The sequence below is a fragment of the Apis dorsata genome, unplaced genomic scaffold (assembly GCF_000469605.1).
Source record: "Apis dorsata unplaced genomic scaffold, Apis dorsata 1.3 scaffold_1065, whole genome shotgun sequence".
In the NCBI taxonomy this organism is placed as follows: domain Eukaryota; kingdom Metazoa; phylum Arthropoda; class Insecta; order Hymenoptera; family Apidae; genus Apis; species Apis dorsata.
The window spans coordinates 34384-44959 of NW_006264163.1; positions in this window are offsets into that span (position 1 = coordinate 34384).

Sequence of the window (10576 nt, forward strand, 5' to 3'; positions counted from 1 at the left end):
CTTACCCGTCTCCACTGCTCCTACCCCCGTTCCACGATCTCCGTCGACCTTCTCTCCCCGGTTGGCGGGGGTGCAGTCTAGCCAGCGACTATAGTCTTCGCATCGCGGAATGGTATGCCGTGTAGCGGGGCCCGGGTTGACGCAATGCATCGTACGATCACGACGGAGTATAGGGACGGCAGCCGAAAACCCATCGACGAGACGTTTGTTGTTGGATCGAGGAGGAAAATTTTCGCCTTTTCTCTCTTGCGCGGTGCGTGGTGGATACCCTTTCTCGACTTACATCTCACTGGAGTGCGGAGTGGAAGCGGTGACGGACGATTGGCGGCCGCGCCGTTAAAACCCAGGATATCGCTCGTCGATCTTCGATATATCAAGTTCGCGCTTCTTCCCACTTGGTAACGGATTCGGTCCCGACTTTCGTCTGACTTTGACGACGACGCAGACGGAGTGGACGGGAAGGCGAGCAGCCCCCGATCTTTTCGAAGGGTGGCATCGTAGAGGGTGAGACCGTTGCAGTTTGAGTTATGGGTTAAGGGTTATGATTACGAGGAGTCGACGACTGGATCGTGGTAAATATTGAAAGCGTAAGGGGTTGAAAGTCGAGATTGTAGTTGAATCGATAATACGATATTTTTTTAAATTTGCTATATTTAAAGAAAGGGGGAAAAAATGACACTATGAGATATGACGCGCTATCGTTAATGATGGCACACTCATTCATGGGAAGGAAAGTTGTCCACGAACTCGATGGAGTAATACGCTATGTAACGGACCTACGCAAACCGAAGTTTGTTCAACCGAGAATCCCGATGGTTCGCACGTTGTGAACTACATGGAAATACATGTCTTACAGATGCACAAAGATAATGAGTTGCATACACAGGGTATGCAGGGTACAATGAAGAACACTGTGTTCGGATATTCCAAATGACTAGCGTAAATAATTCTTTCTGTTGGATACGTTCGAGTGATCACGAGTGGTGAATTCCGAGGGGATCGAAGAACGCGCACAAAAAGCCTCCCTAGCACTTTCCAGACGCCCCCTCTTCCTCGCGTGACTCAAGACGATTAGGTCTGGCTTGGGAGCGCAAGAGTTTAGTCTCGGTTTGATTGGGGTAGGTCCCAAACGTATAGTCGACGACGTAATAAGCCAGCCACCACGAGGACATGCTACCAACGTGGCAAGGTCAGTGATGGGGAACCTACGTTAATTAACGTCTTGCCATTAAACCGTTTCGATAGGTCTCTCGAGATCGAACCCCGATAATCATCATAAAGCAACGATAGAACGGAGCAATGGTCAAACTCCTTTGGGAAGATCATAATTTTACACGAGGCTGACTGTTATACGTAATATCTTATGCTATTAGTGTCATCGCGTAGACGATGAGTAATTGTTTGACACAGTTGGCTAAATGTCAAACGATATTGGAAACAGTTCAACCTTGTGCTAATTCCCTATCGATCCATCTCATCGTTCACTTTTAATCCCTAATATAGAGAGATAATTAAAGTTCTTTGAGTTCTTAGCAGCAAGTTTCTAAATTCTTGAGAGAGAAGTGTCGAAGAGATTCCATGATGTTTTCATGGTGTTTTTTTTATTGTTCTTATTTAACAAAATTAACACCTAATAAAAGACAAAGAAAAATAAATAATTTTTGATAAACATAAACATAAAAATAAAATTGGGATTTTTAAATCAACAGAGTATAAAATATTCGTAATAAAATAAAGTTTTGTACTTTTTTCTACATAAAATAAAATGGTTGTTGTATACAGTTACGAAAAATAGAATGGAAAATACGATGAAAATACGATGATTATACGATTGAAGTTATATCATTTATCAAGTCACATTATTTATTCAAATAGAGTGCGATTACCGACTTATCTGGTAGAAAAAATACAAAAATAAAATAATTCTGTATTCTGTTCGTGTTTTAACTTTCACAGAATGTAACAGAGCAAGCTTCAACGTCACTATGCTGCAATCTCGTTGAAAAAATTATTAAAAAATAAATAAAAATTTACATCTACTGTTATAAAAATATATCATTACAAGTTATAATTTTATCAAATAAATTATTCATCATATCGAGGCTATAATATTATATTAATAAAACAATATTATTACATGATAAATTAAAAAACCTACAAATTTATATCGACAAATTTTCGTAACGAGCTCTCATGATACATTACGATACCATATCGTAGACCAATGCCCAACCAGATGGTTGTCGTAGGTTAGTAATCGATAAACTTATTTTTCCCGCGCACGATGCAGTGACAAGAAGTCGGAATATTGCTAGCCCTATTATAGTCCCCAGCTGTACGTTTCATCGTCTCGCACGAGTGGTGTTATCAAGGAAATCGTTTTGTTGCGTATGTATTTGTGGCAAAAGACCAATGGAGTGAAAGCGAAAAAGGGGGCGCACGGGTCGTTCACGAATGAACGAGTTATTGAAAAGCGCGAAAAAAAAGAACGCGTGTGTAGACAGAGCGCAGGAAATGCAATGAGGACGAGAAACTTTGCAACGTGTACACGACCACAGGACGAGGTCGTCCTCGAATGAAAAATGAATCGAGAACATCGTGAAACATCGTGTCTTTTATGCAATATATGCATGTATATATTATATATCCAACGACATACCATGTGATCTAACTTCGTTTCAAGGCCGCGTGATTTTTTTTCTTTTTCGATTTTTCTTGTTCTGAAAATCCTTGCACTTCGTACTTACGTGACCATTACGGTCGTATGATATAACTTTCACGTGCACGCTGAGCGTCGCATCCATGGAAACGTGAGCATGCGTATCTATCGTGAGTAGTAGCCGTGCACGCGCGTCCCGGACGTATCGGAGCGTGAGTATGAACAAGCGGACGAAAACACGCCGTTGCCAGAAATAACCGAGTATGAGTCAACTGTAGAGTCTAAATAGGAGGTTGGCCACATTTAGAGCTCGTGTCTAGATTATACGTGATTTACACATCGAATAACCCAGAAAATCTAATTATCGAGAGAAGAGGGTTCGATCCGATAGCGATCTTTGATCGAGAGATCGCAAAGATCTGTCATATCGAATGCGGCTTCGAGAGTAAAAGGCGTTAACTTCACGCTATCGGTATGCATCTTTTGGCGCGCGTTGCATCGATCGTTCACGGAAACACGCCGTCTGCAGAAAGGAAAAAGTTAATAGGAATGTTTTATTCATCTGTTAATTGACAATTAAGATACATCTCGTACCACATCAAAGGTGTAAAATCAAGTAGGTGCCTTGAAGTACTCGTGCAATTTAATTTTCATCCTTATCGTTCGCTTGTTAAAACGTGCGGGCTCCTGCGATTCTCAAGGGTTACTTGATTTTGTAAAAAGCATAATAAATATGTACAAAGAAGTGTAGTATGCGAGGAATAGGAGAGAGGGAGAGAATAGTAAAGAGGGATAAAAGCTATCGTTGTCTGCACTTGTAATTCAAATTTTCTCTTCCAGGATGCAAGATGTTTCCATAGTGAAACGACACAGAGAGATCGTAATTAGTTGGTTCCGGTGTGCATGAGAATCGTTCTTAAAACCTGTGAAGAGACAAAAAAAAAGAGAGAGAGCAAGAGAAAGAGAAAAGAGGATAGAGCAAGGTGCTTATTCATCTTTGTAAAACTGTTTACGCATGAAAGTATTTTCACAAGTAGATAACGCCTCGCTTACCAAAAAAAAAAAAAAAAAAAAAAAAAAGAAAAAAGTCATTGATATTAAATGCTGCATGAAAGCGAAACATGGATGCGAGACTGAGATTTTTCATGGACACGTTTTGATTCCGCCACTCAGAGATTAACCTATCTCTGACGTACCGCGTGAATATAAATATATATACATGGTGACGCACGACACACGCATAACCCTTACAAGCTGACCGGCACGTGTCGAGACAAGGCGGTTAGTTGAATGCAAGATAGAAAGATAGACAGAAAAGAGAGACGGAGAAGCGGAGAATAAAGGGCTGAGAGGTGGGGTTAGAATTATACGTGCCCCGAGGAAAACTCAATTCGCGGCCACTTTGACGCACCCTCCATCTGGATGGATCGTTGGACGCGTTGATACAAATCCACAAGATATATTCCTTCTTCTTCCTTCTACTCTTTACAATCAGTCTACTTCTCCTTTTCTCTCTTCCCGGCACATAGTCGTAGTAGTTTATCCTGCTTTCTATCCCATATACACCAGTGCACGTGCAGATACTCATTCGTACACACCGACAGACTCGCAGACACGTGCATGGACCGGCAACAATTCCTAACCAAAAAGCCGGAGTCACCCTCGCCTCTCCCCCTCTTACCCCTCGCACGGGAGTGTCTGGCTGCGACCGTCATCGGCGGGGCATCGAGATGTGGGGAAGTAAGAGGGGAAAACACCCGGCACAGTGGCGAGCGGCAAGAGAGGAGTGGGAACACAGACCGACAGTGGCTCAGGGGGGAGGCTACGTACTCGTGACGTTGCGTCTAGACGCCCCCTCCACCTCACCCGAAACGACGTCCACACAACGAGCGCCGAGCCAGCGCCGAGGAAACGCTCGGCTTTCTCCGCCCTTCATGTACGTAAATTGCCGAACGCCGAAGTGAGCGTTTCATTCCCGTGACGCTAGATGTCGTTGCTGTTGGCTGAATCAAGCGATCGCGGGGATTTTCAAAGTGCGCGGGCTTTATTATACTTGATGTCTGATGAAGAAGCAAAGTGTTTTTATCTATCAAATTTTCGTCATTATCTCAGCAATGACTGTCGATTCGCGAAATGAAGTGTGATTCTACGTGTTTTCTACGCTATTTCGATGGAAGGACGATGATTACGTTTTATTTTTGCAATGGAATACTACGCGTCACGACAGGTAAGGTTACAATTTTTTTTATCTCCATCGTATCATTGTATACATTAATGTCGAATCTTTGAATGCAACATTTAGCCTTATATCGATATCATCGGGTTAATTTTATTATTCCTATCGTGATTCATGATTCACCGCAGAGCAAACAGTGCGTACACGCGTTTATCGGGGATCAACGGATCGCAAGTCAAGAAAGGTTAGGCGGGATTTAAGAGCGGTGTATCCTTAAGTTTGCGTTCTTACGCATGCGTTTAAATTAGGAATGGCATTTAAGGCCATTCGTGAACTTTATTATCGTTTAATCGCGACGGCGAACATACGCATACACACGCTTTTAATCACGTGCACCCGCGCATACATATATACTCATGCAGAGAGACACGAGAGAGTAGATGTGCATCGTTGAATTTTTATGGACTGAGGGGAGCGATGCGAGACAGACGTTTCATGGCCTTGAAGATCCGCGGCCAGCGATAGGGGCACAGTTCTTTTGTGGAAAATAATTTTAGTCGTGAACCGTCGTTTCCACCAGTGAACGCGTAAGCTAATTAAATTTCTACGGATCGTATACTATGTTTGACGCGGGAAACCTGATTTCTAAATGCCCCTTTATAACTATAACATTGAATTTCATGATAGAAATTTGAAAAGGCAGTCAACCGAGACATTACAGAATCCATTTGCCATTAATTAGTAACATTAAAAGTAAATAACGTACGATTAATCGAGCTAAGAAATTTAAAACTCGTTTCAGAATATCTCAAATTAAATAAATCAATGTTTTTTGTACATCAATTTATCAATTGATAATATTAATGAATTGACGATAGTAATAATCGGTATACTACTATACGAAAGTAGTTATATACGAAATTTAGTTAAGAAAATTCAACGATTTGCAAAATTATTATTCTCATTCAAAAAATATTTAATAGTAGTAGTGATAACATTTCAAAAAATTGAAATATATTAAATTATAAAAATATTAATTAGAAGAAAGAATAGTCTAAAAGTTATATCCGAAATTGATCGTAAATCTAAATCATTACATTTACATTATGCATTATATCTACATACATCAATTTTTCTCATCACTCATAAGATAATATATGGTTATACGCGAGATTGCACTTTGCATAGGAAGAGATTCATCATCTCTTAAAAAAATATGGTTATGGGGAAAAACATTTTCCACTTTTTCCACCATCTTTTCATTTAAAAAAAGAATTATACGTCTCGTCTCATTTTCCTCACCATTCAACATAATAAACAGTGAGGAATAATAACAACTATGATAATAGTCAACGATATTTTAGAAAATTGTATATACAAAGAAATTATAACATTTTTAGAGAATTTCCTCAAGAAGATATATTTATTTTTCGTATACCTTAAACATTTCACAATTCTTAACCTTTTCATTTTAAATATGAGACTATAAAGAATATTCTTTATTACGTCTTTACGCCTCGAATTGAAAGTACATTCAGACGTATGTAACACGTGTGCAACGAAATCAAAAGAAAAAGCGAGTCGCCGACTACCGTGAAAATTATTCAACCCGTTGATTGGCGCACGTCGGTTCCTGCATTCCTTCGTTCACGTGTACGGCGAAGGCGGTCGCGCAAATAAAGAGTCGGACTCGCCTTCTGTCGGCGACAATGGCAATAACAATTGAATCCGCGGCGAGCGGTAACTGCACGTGTTTATGACGATCTCGGTTTACGCTTGTAAAGAGTGGTTGGCCTCTAAAGGCCGAGGCATCCGACCGACCCTTGCCTCCTCGCTTTGCTTTCATAAATAAGACGAGGCCGATTTCTCCGCTCTTTTCCTTTAATCCCATTTTTTATAGTCTTTATAATCATTTTTCTTTTATCTTTCCTCGTACAATTTTTATTCTTCCTTAAATTTATTTTCCAGTTCAAAATCAATATCAATTTTGATATTTTATTTCGAAATAAAGTGTATTACATTAACTTCGATTTTTTCGAATATTTTCATCATTTCGACAATGAATAAAGCAGGGTTACATAGCAAGATATAATTTTTTAAGGCAATTGTAAAATTTGCAAAATTATTTTATAATAATACCTATTATTAGTGAAATAATAAGGAATTGTAAAGATAAGATGTATATTGTAGACTTCTTATCTTACAAACACAAACAGTTTTTACAATTTCACTTGCTTTCTTATCAAATAATATCAATTAAAATTTTATTGATATTAAGTATATATATTAGTTTTTCAAATGGAATTTTCAAGTTATTTCATACGTAGGTTTCATCATTCAAATTTCATCATTCAAAATTCGTTGCTCCATGAAAGAGAAAAAATTAGTTTCTATACCTACTTCGCACTTCCAATTATAAAGAAATTGTTGTCATAAAAATTATATCATTCTCTCGACCATATAATTTTCGTAACAAGTACTTTCGCTCGATTCGATCGTTCAAAATCGACTCAAAATCGATTTATGAGGATTTTTGCAATTAAAGGTACGCGTAAGCGAAGGGCTGCGTTCATCGCAAACAAGAACTTACGCAAGCGAACTCGCTTGAAATGTGGGCTCCTGCAGCAAGTACGAGGGAAACTATTTAAAGGTCACGCATATATTTCGCGGCGGCGGTGCAGCTGCACGAGCCGACCACGTAAAAATATGCGAGCGTTTGCTCACGCGCCTGTTTCGCGCCATCGAAACGTTCCAGTTCGTGTGTATTGTCTCTGTCGTCGTTGTTTGTACCTGTGCTAGTCCAATTGGTCTACAAACTGTATCTATTCGATTATGCAAAATTTCTTCTTTCACGATTTTATAGGGAATAACCTATAAAAAGTTATCGTTTGATGTATGTATGTAGCGCGTTATCATTTATTAATACAAGTTAAAAATTGTAGTATGATCGAAGAATTACTTTTCCAAAATTTCATCAAGATATTTTCTCAATATATTTCTTCAATTTTCAATTTTTTATTATAAATATTAGAATCGTAATTTTTTTTTTCTTTTTGCATTAGGATTATATTCAGCTCTTTTCAATATTTTTTTTTTTCAAGTTTTGTGATCGTTTATTGAAAGATACATGTTTTGGAATAATCTTAGTACAGAGATCTTCGTTTGGGATTTTCATTCAACTTTTTCGATTCATATCCTTCATTGCTATTCGAATTCCTATTTTCTATTGTATGGAAAATTATAGAAATTGCAATCCAATAGAATTTCATTTAAATATTAGAATAAAATTATATAATTAGTGTGCTTAATAATTGAACTTTTCCGCATATTTAAATTTCTATTATTCTAACGAAGTTAGTTTTAAATAGAATTCTATTGTATGCATTTTTAAATTCTCTTTCTATTAACTAGCAGGATTTTCCAAATTATTTCGAATTGCAATTTCCTTTATAATCTGCAAGAAATTATCTTATATTTGTAAAAAAAATGGTTATAGTCAATAGAATATTTTAAGGAATAACTTTTTAAAAATAATTTTAAAATAATTTATGAAAATTAAGAAAGGAAAGCAAAAATACGAGGAGCATTAACGGGTCGAGAGAGTCTATGATTGACTGACAGGAAAGCCTAAGGAATATTCTAACTCCTTAGGAGTGAACTCCACCGCTGGGTGTTCCATCTCTTTTTGGGTTTTCTTCGTTGTTAGGGGTTCCAATTTTATATGGCATGGAAGTTCTTTGATTGTTTCTCATATTCGTTGTTGTCTTTTTTTATTCCCCAATTTTAAAGAGTAGGGATCTCGAGGGTCCTTGAAAATTATTCTTCTTCTCCTTCCGTACTTTCTTTTTTTTTTTGATTTTCTCTTATTTCTTAATTTCTTTTATGTGTTTTTCTTTTTTTTTTGGTATTTTTGCATTTTCCACAAAGGGCAGTGGTTTTACCACGAGACAATATTTTTGGTGTTCTCACACCTTTCCATTCTTCGATCTTTATTCGTCGTCATTTTCGTACGTAATTTATGGTCTTACGTATGGACACTACTACTGAAGTTCAAATCAAATCCGTTTTCGTTTCTTCGTAATTCGCCATATTCCAACTTCTTCCTGTAATGTTTAAATTGCGGGTAGTATTTTTCGTTGACGCCGCTTTATTGACCTTAGTCGAGGAGTTGTAGAGACACCTCCATCCGTGGATAAGTTTCCAGCTGCTGGACTTGAAGGAAAAACCAAGGGAGACCAACGGGGATTCGAACCCTAAGACTTCTTGTCAGAAAGCCGAGACCCTATACCCTAAGCCACAATGCCCCTCCTGATTTTCTTATTGTTATTATGCCTATTTAACTGACATAGAATCCTCGTACCACCATTCCATAACTCTTGAACTCGGCGAATACCGACTCGTACAGATATTCCTCTACATTTCACAAACTGTTCTTCCGTTTTCTAAAGTATCAAATTCTAACAATATACAATAAACAATTGTATTTTTTTATATATAGATTTTTATCATAATTGTTTTCACAATATATTAAATAATCAAAATTGCAGAATCGATTTTCTTCTAGCAAATCTCTGCTCGAAATATCAAATACGTGAAAATTATAAAACGATTACCGAAGATACTTTTATTTATTTCATTCGTCTTTTCGTTACATCATTATACATACGAGGTACGAGGTAAACACTCGATGTTCAGGTGAGGTACACAATACACAGTAACACATCGCTAGGATATGTCAACAGTCGCGAACTCATAGATTGGAAATCCGAATCCAAGAGAACGTATTATATAATTTTTCTTAATTATCACATGTATCAAGTACATATTATATATATTAGATATAAAGTTAAAATTTTTGATATATTAAATTGAGATTGCTTGAATTTCACTGTGCGTTTAGTTTAAATAACGTAGAAAATTAATAATAGTTATCTATATCGCGAACGAACATACACCTCGCTCGGCCAAATGAATCTTCCCTCTTTGTGGCTCATCTTATGACGTCCATCTTTTCGAGGAAAAGAACGCAGGAAGGATGCGAAGATTCCACGGTTTAAGGAGAACAGGAAAGTGTGTGGATTAAACGAAGAGACACGTATATAATACACGTACATATGTATACGAAGAGGCAGAAGAGAGAGAATTGTCTCGACGAGTTTCTCTTAAGTTGTACAAACACGGTGATACTTGTCGGTGATTATGGTGTGGTTGTTTTGATGATTTTGAGCAAACATGCCGTCGAGGAATTTACCGTCTTAGGGGGTTGAGCAGCTAATCGGTGTGCAAAGATACGGAAAACGAGCTGGTAAAGAGGAGGGAACGAGGACTCGCTGCGTGTAGAGGAGAACGTTTGCGAAGGAGGGAACCATCAAATTCGTCCTTTTTTGATTAATTTTAGTCACCGACCGACAGCCACGTTTCTAAAATCGTCCCCATTCTTAGCTTTCCGTGTGTATAATGCACGCGACACAGCATCCTCTTAACTCCGTTTCGTGGCCTCTTGGAACGGGTACGAAAACAGTGTTCTCTATTGTTCGAAGGGACGATGGATAATTATAGTATGTTCAATAAACCGAGACAAGGATAAACAAAATATTTACATGTTAAACAGATGGCAGATATAAGAAACTTTCTTGATCGGTAAAAATATATAGAAACGGAGTGTGAGTGTTAATGTTTAATTTTTATTTTTTGTTTCTGTTTCTTTTATATCGTGCTTTGTTATTTACGTTTATCATTTA